We start from the raw sequence: 11486 nt of genomic DNA, 5'->3' as shown, positions 1-11486 counted from the left end.
TAATGCCCTGCTGGGTTTCAAACTTGCCTGCAGCCCAGTAGCCCCTTTCTTTCGGCTGATTTCTCCCTTTTGGAATGTATTTACCCAATGCCTATAATTTCATTGCATCTTGAAAATAACTAACTTGTTTTTTTAATTTTATAAGCTCATAGGTGGAAGAGCTAGGGTTGTCTCAGATGAGACTTTGAACTTTGTAGTTAATGCTGTAATGAATTAAGAATTTGGGGGACTGTTGCAAAGGCATAAGTGTATTTTGCAGGGTGAGAAGACATGAGATGTGGGATGGGTCAGGGAAAGAATGATATAGTTTAGGTCTGTGTCCCCACACATGTCTCATTTTTAAATGTCATCCCTAATGTTGTTGGTGGTGGGAGCTTAAGTGGGAGGTGATTGGATCATGGCGGTGGTTTCTCATGAATGCTTTAGTATCATCCTCTTAGCACTATCCTCACAAAAGTGAGTTCTTCCCAGCTCTAGTTGTTTAAAAGTTTGTGACACCTTCCCTCTTTCTCTCTTGCTCCTGCTCTAGCCATGTGATGTATCTGCTCCCCCTTTCCTTTTGCTACAATTAGAAATTTCCTGCTTCTTGTACAGCCTGTGGAACCATGGGCTAATTAAACCTCTTCTTTATAAATTACCCAGTCTCAGGTATTTCTTTATAGCATGAAACAATGGACTAATACACCATGTAAACTAACACAGTCAAAGGTTCCATAGATGAGGACAAGAATGTGTTTTGGGGAATTATTATTCTGAGCTTCCACAACATGATGGTCTTATTGTACAGTCCTCTCTTATGGAGACTAGACTCCCCTTCTGTAAATAACTCTTAACTGGGTGGGAACTCACGACTTTAGATGATAGTGGTTCAAATAAGGTATCTGCTTACCATGCCTAGGGATTTGGGGTTATATAGATGATGTAACATCTGTTGGTTATATAGATAGTATATCATCTATAAGCTAAACCTTGCTTAGCTTACTGTAAAGAAGAAAACTATTCTTAGATTCCTATATGTCAAAATACTCTTAATTTCTACTCCATCCATTATGCTTATTGCAAATGTTGGTGCTTGCACTGTTTCTGGGGGTTAGTCACTGTCACCTGGACTCCTTTGCTTCAGAATTCCATCGCCCTTATTCAATTCAGGGAGTCCATTTCAATAGCAGCATCTCTTGCCATCATTCCTAGACTATAGATGACAGCCATCATGAAGATATTATGGATGATATCTCTTTTGTTATTATTTAATTTCTTAATGCCTTAGGAGAAAGAGTGTACATTTAGGTCTTCCTGGTGAATATGACATAGGAGACAGGCAGGACTTGTTTTCAGATCACAGTTGTGCTGGACAAAACAGAATCTGATCCAGACAGATGAAGTGAAAAAACTGGCAAGAATAACATATGATGACAAAAGCAATTTGTAGCATACCTCATTGGCAAAAGATGTTCCCACTAGCACTATGATATTTACAATTCCATAGCAATAACCGGGTATTCACCACCTATTTCATGGCAATGATTGAAAACTTACAGCACTTTTCCTAGAAAGTTCTAAATAATCCTCCCCTCAATTTGCATTGACCTGCCCTTTACTATGCATGTACTTGAAAGTGGATTTTACTGAGTATAAACACAGTTGCCAATAACCCTTACAGTGCTGAATCTGGGATTAGTATCTATGAGTTAGCCATGCTTTCCAAGGAGCAGTATTGTTTAATAAAATATTGCTGTATAATGCCACTGCCTCATTCTTGAATTATTTCCTAGGTGAAGCCAAGAATGCTCTCAGGCTAAGTCCCAGTTTTGAGGCTTCCTTGTCCTGCATCATCTGGTGACCACAAACGGACAAAGATGAGTGAGTGACTAACAGGACTATGAAACAGTGGCAATCAGTGGTAAAATGGTGAGACAGTAGTGATCAGCAGAGAGGTGATGAGACAGAGGAGATGGCTGTGATTAGTGGTGAGATAGCAAGACAGTGACAATCAGCAGAGAGGTTGCAAGACATCTGAGATGGTAGCAATCACTAATTGGTGGAGAGGCAAGACAACAAGAAACAGTGAAAAACAGCAAGGCAGTGAGAAGCAGCAACTGACAGTTGATGAGACAGCAAGAGGAGACAAGAGGTGGCAACTGGTGAGAGTCAGTGAGACAATAATTGGTGAGACAGAGAGCTGGAAGGTGGCAACTGTTGCTATGACAACCAAAGTCGCAGAGCTATAACAGTAAAGAGCTGTTGGGAGTCTGAGGCGGGCAGATCACAAGGTCAGGAGATCAAGACCATCCCAGCTAACACAGTGAAATCCCGTCTCTACTAAATATACAGCAACAACAACAACAACAACAACAAAACAAATTAGCCAGGTGTGGTGGCTGACACCTGTAGTACCAGCTACTGGGGAGGATGAGGCAGGAGAATGGCGTGAACCCGGGAGGCAGAGCTTGCAGTGAGCCAAGATCACGCCACTGCACTCCAGCCTGGGCAACACAGTGAGACTCTGTCTCCAAAAAAAAAAAAAAAAAAAAAAAAAAAAAGAGCTGTTAACATGAAAAAGTTTTCACACTAGCCAAATCCTCTTAAAAGTCATATCTTTCCTGACAGGTGGTGGGGTTGAGTGGATGGGTGAGTGGCCACAGTTCTACTTTGTGTGAGAACTACTTCTCTGGCTGGCTGGTTACAAGACTGTGCACTGATCTCCTCATAATAGCAAAGCCTGCCCAAGCCAGGGAAACCTAGGGAGGAGACCTTCACCTAAGCCCCAAGTTAGAGAATGGTAATGCCATTTTGACTACTTGCAGATGGGTAAGTGCCCCCTCTACCTCCCCCAGTATTGAGTGAGCCAGATAATAAGGCCTTTGGCTAAGCAGTCTGTTCAATGTTCCCTGGCATTTGGGTGCCTTAGACAAAAGCACACTTGAACAACGTCATCCTTGTCACTTCTTCTCTCAATCCTTCATCCTCTAACGCCAATTTATTTTTCTGTTGGCCATTTTATTTTCTGCTGTAAAATGTATGTTATGTTTGAAGGAATTTTGCTTTAGCTCTCTGTTAACTGTATTTGGGCAATTATTTAAGGCAGGATATTTGATTGTAAGAGATCTCCTGTTGTTTTGACTCTGGGACACCAGAGTCATGGTATTCTCTTGCCCCAATGAGGCCTTTGGGGATCACAGTTGGCCACCTGCCAGATACCCTAGGGTTTTCAGCATTTGGTGTGGGGACACTCGTTGGTTGATACAGTTACTCCTTGTTTTCAGCCTTTGGTATTTTTGGCTGCCCCCAGATGCTCCGGGGTTTTTGGCATTGGCATTTCCTCTAAGATTGTGGGTTGGAGACCCACTCTAGGGGAATCCCGGTCTTGGGTTTTCTTGATTTCTGCTCTAAAATTATCATTTTCCGTAACAGCATTTTCTTTTCTTATTGTCACTTTATTTACATGTTTCCTTCTATACTTAGTTTAATAAAAATACTTTTCTCATATTTTCACTTTCGCAATGCCTTAATACATATACTTTCTTTGCAGAAAGTGAACATCTAAAAGGGAAAAATAGCAAAGGTCCAGTTGATTTCCCTCTAGCTAGATTTAAAATCTTTCTGTGTCCAGTAAAAAATAATGAGCATCCTGGAGGACTCACTACTGGGGTATCTTGTAGGCTAATGAAACAAATTCAAATCTCATTAGAACAAAACAAAACAAGAAAAAAAAAAAAACAAAACTCATTTTCTACTGTGACACTGTTTATGTTCAACACAAATTAGAAAACCAAAACATTTGGCCTAAAAATGATAGTTTATGTTATAATAATATTTTATAATTGAATTTATTCTGTAAAAAATAGAAAACAAAAATAGAAAAAGGTCCCTTAGATATGGGCTCTTATGGCCCTTTAATGGCTCATGTTACTGCCTGGCACCAAGAAGCCACACTTAAGAGATCTCCTATATGTTCCCCCTAAAAGGCCTACACCCCCACCATCATCTCCCCAGTCCCCCAATTCTGACAGATAACCAGCCAGCTATCTAATGAAGGATTCCACCCCAAAGTCATCAAGCACCCTTGCCCTTTATCCACCTGGCCCCAGCCTATAGCCACTTCTTCCTGATAAAGTAAACCTGACCAGTAGCACCAGAAATGTGGCCGCATATCAGCCTCTAAAATCAAACCTGTGTCCATTTCAGGAGATATTTAATAAAAATAAACACATAGAGAACATGTGTCATTTTTCTATGTGTGATTTGGCTTTATAGAAGGAAAATTTGGCCAGTTTTCAAAGGATCCAAAAATGTTTACAGAGAAATTTGTTGAATTGACTGTATTCTTTCATTTAACTTCTCATGACTTGCAAGTATTGTCATCTGCCTGCTGCACCATGGAGAAAAAGCAGGAAAAAAAGGGTGTGGTTAGGCCAGTTAAGTGTGATAAGGTAGAAAAAACAAGTCAAGGAAAGATAAGAAGAATCTCACTCTGTTTCAGACTCATTTACTTGAGGCACTCAGGGAATATACTAATGCAGACCCACACTTCCCAGAAGGGCGAGCTATCCTGGGTATACATTTTATTACTCAATGTGCACCTGGTATTAGGAAGAAGTTACAGAAAGCATTGATGGGACCTTGAATCCCTATAAGCCAATTTACATGTGGTCTTTAAAGTGTACAACAATAGGGGTGGGGCAAAATAAATGAAAAAAATATAGCCAAAAAGTGCAACCATTAACAGTTGCTTTAAATCCCCTACCACCTCAAAATGAACCAAAATTACCAAAACATTGTTATAAGATTGGCAGCTGGGATGCCCAGACAAGAGACCTCAAACTGCCAGCCCGTGAGTCAGAATCAGTGTGCTTACTATAAGCAAAAGAGCCATTGGCAATGAGAATGTCCCAACCATCCCTGGTGAGAGAGAAAAAAGGAAAAACTCCCCATCAATACAAGAGCTAACCTTCTTCTACTAGCCCAAACAAGCTGCCTTGCTCATGTAAGTTTACTGAGGGTTTCAGGCCCTTGACTCAATGGACAGCTTCCCACAGTGGCAGAAAACTGGCCTCCTCAACATTTTTCTTTGGTTTCCCTGCTACTGGGTGAGCTCTCCAGTGGCTCAGAGACTCAGGTCTTGCCTTGAGCAATACAGTTTGCCCCCTGCTTTCCTTATGTAATGTTATGGGATCCCCTTCCTTGTCTCTTCCTGACTCCCATACATATCAGGACAAACAAAATTTGGCCAGACAGATATGTCCCAATTTTATAAATAAGTTAGATCCAGCTGTTTTGTATAGGTTGCTTTGTTTAATGTTGTTGTTTATATGTCTATACAGATATGGTGATATATATTATGTCTAGCATACTATCAAATTGGCTTATAAAAGACTGCCCATAAACAGATAAGACTAGCATAAATGTATAAATTCCAAGAGAATATTGTGTCTTCTAAAATTTAACTTTAATATTTTTACCTAAATAAATCACTTTATAGGCTTTAAAATGTTAAAAAGATGGCTTAAATAGTCAGCTTTATGTATAGTTAAAAATCTTGCAATTATAAAATAATTCTCAACTCTAGAATGCTAATGGCTGGTGGGCAGTTCAGGATTTCTTTCCTCCTGAGTTTGTATAAAATATGACAAATAAATGTATTCTTTATTGGAATAAAGAATAATTTTGTTACATTTTGAAATTATTAATGGCGAGTTTCAAAATATAAAGAAGCCAGTAAATAAAAAATATATTAACAATTATGGATAAAATGTTTTTGAAGAAAGTGTCATGCCTTTGAGTCCAAGCTAAGCCATCATATCACCTGTGACCTGCATGTATACATCCAGATGGCCTGAAGCAACTGAAGATCCACAAAAGAAGTAAAAATAGCCAGTTCCTGCCTTAACTGAGACATTCCACCATTCCTGCCCCACCCTAACTGATCAATTGACTTTGTGGCAATACACGGTCCCTGCCCTTGCGATAATGTACTTTGTGATATTCCCTCACCCTTGTGAATGTACTTTGTATGATACACCCTCCCTATCCTTGAGAAGGTACTTTGTCATATTCTCTGTGGCCCTTAAGAAGGTACTTTGTAATATTCTCCCCACCCTTGAAAATGTACTTTGTAAGATCCACCCCCTGCCTGCAAAAAAATTGCTCCTAACTCCACTGCCAATCCCGAACCTATAAGAACTAGTGATAATCCCATAATCCTTTGCTGACTCCTTTTTCAGAGTCAGCCTGCCTGCACCCAGGTAAAATAAACAGCCTTGTTGCTCACACGAAGTCTGTTGGTGGACTCTCTTCACACGGACACATGTGACAGAAAGACTATTTAAAAATGTATATAAAAAGAATATTATTAGTAAATTTTTGTCCTAAAATGACTATTTTTTAAAAAATATATAGAATAATTCAAAATGTGCAAGCATATTATAGTCTGTGTAAGTTGTAACAAAATTCATAAGCAGCATTTATGAAGGAAACTGTGTATAATTAAGCTAGCTGTAATTTAAAATATTGTTTATAATAGACTTTCTTACAAATGGTCTACATGTTAAAATCAAATTTTCTGAAGATATTAATTGCTAAATTACAAGAAAATTTTACTTTTCAATTCTGCAATCTCTTTTTTATAATTTCAGAGTAATATATCTCTCTCCTTTAGCTTTTTTTGGTCTGCTTCTCTGACATTCTCTCTTCTGGTTCTCACTATTATTGTGGCCTAATGCTAAAGTATTTTGTATTAAAGGTATATGGGAGCAGTGTTTTCCCTCAATATAGCTTATTTCTACATTCTTTGTTTTTCTTAATATATAACTTTAATTTTGGCTTTCAGTTTTTGACTCTTAAAAAAGGGATTTTAGAGTTAATGAGTGCCTGTCCACCTCCATTCCCATATGGCCTAAAATGTTTAATTGGATACAGGTCTTTTGGCCAGTAGAAATCCTAAAGAAATCTAAAATGATCTAATTTAGGCCATGAAGAAAACAGAGGGTTGGATACATCTCACTATATACCCTTTAACGTTTAAGCTAGGTTCACAAGGTCCTTCAAAATATAAAAATAAAATATTGCCTCCAACTAAAAGACTTAATCTTACCAAAACCTTTCTTAAATCTCCTGAAAATAAATTACAACTAAAATAAAGAGCCTTTATCAGGTATTATTAAATACCTTCACTGCTGCTAAACTTAAGAAAATCACTAACTGGATACACTTGTCCAGGATTAAACCTGTTTCATGTAAGTCCCTGCAGGCATAAGTGGAGGACACTATAACCTACACTTGTAAACTCTTAAAGACTTAAAATTGTTATTTCACAAATGCATAAATTATGTGATGCTGTAGGTGAACACAGAATCACTATTTTTTCCTCTTTCTTCTCTTTTAATATTCTTGTTTAATTTCCTAGTAAAGTTTATATATTCTAGATTCCACATAAAGAGGATACTAACACAAGCCATCTAATCCAGCCCATCTTCTGACCCCAAAATAAAAACATCCTGCAATTGGACCCCTTGGATTAGGTATCCAAAAATGTTTACTCCTCCAATTCTAGGCAGGGCTTATGCCTATAAAATCATCAAAAAGCAATAACAGAAGATGGATCTCCACGTTTCTGCAGCCTCCTTAAAATTAAAAAAAGAGTATCTAATCTCTAAAGGGAAAATGAGGTATGAGATGGGCATGACTTGTTTTCTGATCACTGCCCTGCTTACCAAAACAGAATCTGATCCAGACAAGAAAAGGTAAGAAACATGGCAGAAACCTACAAATGTCAACAAAAGAGATCCCTAGCTGTCCTCATTGCTCATTGGTATAAGACACTCCCACTAGTGCCATGGCAGTTTACAAATGCCATGGCAATAACCCAGAAGTTACCACCCCTTTCCATGGAAATAACTGAAAAGTTAGTGTCCCTTTCCCAGAAAGTTCTAAATAACCCACCCCTCAATTTGCATTGAACTTCCCCTTACTTTATATATAATTAAAAGTGGGTTTAAGTGAGTAAAGTACTATTTCCAAGAGCCCATACATTGCTGACTCTGAGCACACTATGAGTTAGCCTTGCTCTACAAGGAGCAATATATTCAGTAAAAGATTTTTGTCTACCACCACAGGCTTGGCTTTAAATCATTTCCTGTGAGAAGCCAAGAACCCTCACTGCTTAAGCTCCAGTTTTGGGGTCTACCTGAATGAAAGCCATTTTTAAAACCAAGATTCAGTCAACTAAACTAATAATCTGTTAGCGTCACTTCCAGCTGCTCATGTTAATATATTAAATCAAGAATCTTGATTAAGGACACCTATATCAATAAATGTAGTCTTTCTCTATGGTGTAACATTTTTGTTGTTGTTTTTTTTTTTTTTTTTTTTTTTTTTTTTTGAGACAGAGTCTCGCTGTGTCTCCCAGGCTGGAGTGCAGTGGTGAGATCTTGGCTCACTGCAAGCTCCGCCTCCCGGGTTCATGCCATTCTTCTGCCTCAGCCTCCCCAGTAGCTGGGACTACAGGTGCCCATCACCACACCTGGCTAATTTTTTGTATTTTTAGTAGAGATGGGGTTTCACCATGTTAGCCAGGATGGTCTCGATCTCCTGACCTTGTGATCCACCTGCCTCGGCCTCCCAAAGTGCTGGGATTACAGGCGTGAGCCACCACGCCTGGCTGGTGTAACATTTTTAGAATCCAACCACATACATACTCACTAAACTTCTGGCTGATATGAATTTGCAAAATATTACTTTTTTTTTTTTTTTGATTTATGAGCTATGTCTTTCTAGAGAAGATTCTGTAATTTTCCTGGGTTATATTGGTGTCAAATTGCCTATGGGTTTGAGAATAATGAAGAGTGGTTGGGTGGGTTATAAGAAGAACAGAATACCATTTGTGAAGCAACTGGCTCAGGTAAAGCCATCACACTGGCTTTAAGAAGGGAAGAGCTACAGGAGAGGACAGGAGAGGATAAGTCTACCAGCAAAGGGAGCTCAGAGTACTTAGAATTTCCATGTTAATCAAAATCAACCTAAAATACCCAGTTACAAGGATCAAAGTATTGCTCCTTCCATATTGTTTTAAATTCAACAAAAATAACCTGTTGCAACTGTATTCAATTTGAGATTTGATTGTGAAACATGTACATTTAGCAAATGAATCCAATTCTAAACCATGTGTTCTTTGAGGCTAACAGAGATTTTAAAACTATGGGTCCATGCTAAGAACGTTTCAGAAAATTAAAAAAAAAAAAATGTTAAAAAATAAAAAGAAGAATGACTATATGGGGTTCTATAATCCCTGAAATATTTTGCCATCTGACCATTTACAGAAAAAGTTCACTAAACCCTGTTCTAGAAGAGAAAATTATTATTTTAAGTTTCTAAGCCAGACACAGCGGCTCACACCTATAATCCCAGCACTTTAGGAGGCCAATGCAAGCGTATCGCTTGAGGTCAGGAGCTCGAGACCAGCCTGGCCAAGATGGTGAAACCCCATCTCTACTAAAAATCCAAAACTTAGCAGGGCATCATGGTGCAGGCCTGTAAGCCTAGCTACTTGAGAGGCTGAGGCAGGAGAACCACTTGAATCCCAGAGGCAGAGTTTGCAGTGAGCTGAGATTGTGCCACTGCACTCAAGCCTGGGCAACGGAGTGACATTCTGTCTGAATTAAAAGAAAAAAAAAAGTTTCTATAGATTGTCATGGTCTTTCATACATTTGAGAGCTGACAATGTCTAAATCTATGAGTTAAAAATCTAGTAGTTCTCCTAATGCTCAGACTTTGTAGTCTATTACAGTTTTGTTTTGCTTTGTTTTCTTGATACAGTCTCATTCTGTCACCCAATCTGAAGTGGAGTGGCACAATCTCAGCTCACTGCAGCCTTGCCCTCCTGGGCTCAAACAATCCTTTGACCCCAGCCTCCCAAGCAGCTGGGACTACAGGTGCACCACCATGCCCAGCCACTTTTTTTTTTTTTTTGAGACGGAGTCTCGCTCTGTTGCCCAAGCTGGAGTGCAGTGGCCGGATCTCAGCTCACTGCAAGCTCCGCCTCCCGGGCTTATGCCATTCTCCTGCCTCAGCCTCCCGAGTAGCTGGGACTACAGGCACCCGCCACCTCACCAGGCTAGTTTTTTTTGTATTTATTAGTAGAGACGGGGTTTCACCGTGTTAGCCAGGATGGTCTCGATCTCTTGATCTCGTGATCCGCCCATCTCGGCCTCCCAAAGTGCTGAGATTACAGGCTTGCGCCACCGTGCTGGCCGCCAATTTTTGTATTTTTTTGTAGAGATGGGGTTTTGCCTTGCTGCCCCATCTTGTCCCAAATTCTTGGGTTCAAGCGATCCACCTGTTTTGGCCTTCCAAAGTGCTGAGTGTAATCTATTACATAAAGCCTCACAATCAATGGGCAGTTCATCCCAAACATTTATAGTTCAGAATTTTATGAAGTAGCACCTTATTGATATATCTTTGTCACCAAAAAGATTTTATCAATGTATTTAAACTAAAAGAATTAGACTATTTAATCCCATAACCTTGTATTGAGAGTCTTGATACCAAGAACTATGTCAGTCTAAACCTAGTCAGAAAATGGAAACCATTACCTGTATTTGAAACAGAAGAACTTTATATAAGAAATTGATTTCACATATAATGGAAGAACAGAGAATGTAAACACAGGATGATGAGGCATCCCAGAAATAAGCAATAGTGGGAATTTCCTAGCACCTCTAGAGCTATAAAGAAAAAGGGAAGACATGATGTTACCAGAGCTCAGGAACAGATCTATCACACAGAAGCCGTGTAGAATTATGTTGGGCTTGTTTACCAGGAGCTGGGTCTATGGAGCATAGAGTTGCTTAACAGGTGATAAACCCATGTAGGGTAAGAAGGAGGACTGTAGCTATTTTTGGAGATGCTATTCAAGGCAGCTGAATGGAAACATCCTGTCTTCTCACTTCCTTCCACCTTGCAGCCTTCTGGTATACTTGCATAGCCTAAAGCTATTTGAAAACTGAAGACAAGGAAGCCTGGAAAATACAATGCTAGACAAAGTATTGCATTTGCAAATGCCCTGCTAGACAAAGCAAGGCAGAGAAGCACAGAAATTGAACATAAAACAGAAAAATAACTGTCACATTTTTGTGTGTTCAGCAACATGCTGAAAGTTTAATTTTAATAATGTATCTTTCTTCATTATGTATGTGCAATAATGTATACTTGTGGTTCATATTTTCCAACTAATACAGTATTATTTCTTTTTATTGACTTATTACTCTCATTAGGACTCCCAATAAAATATTAACATAGAAATACTATCAGTGGATATTTATCTATTACAAAAGGAACGTTTTCAACATTTCAATAGAGGATACTTTTATTTTTGTACCCTGTATGGGTTTTTTTTTTTTTTTTTTTTTTGGCTCATTAATTGCTTCATTTATATCTTTAATTATTATTGTCATTGCAGTTGCTCTTTTTAAAATCACTTTATAGAAGTATTT

This window comes from Piliocolobus tephrosceles, chromosome 5 (assembly GCF_002776525.5).
Source record: "Piliocolobus tephrosceles isolate RC106 chromosome 5, ASM277652v3, whole genome shotgun sequence".
Taxonomy (NCBI): Eukaryota; Metazoa; Chordata; class Mammalia; order Primates; family Cercopithecidae; genus Piliocolobus; species Piliocolobus tephrosceles.
The sequence above is the reverse complement of the archived record's forward strand: the minus strand, read 5'-3'. Positions refer to the sequence as shown.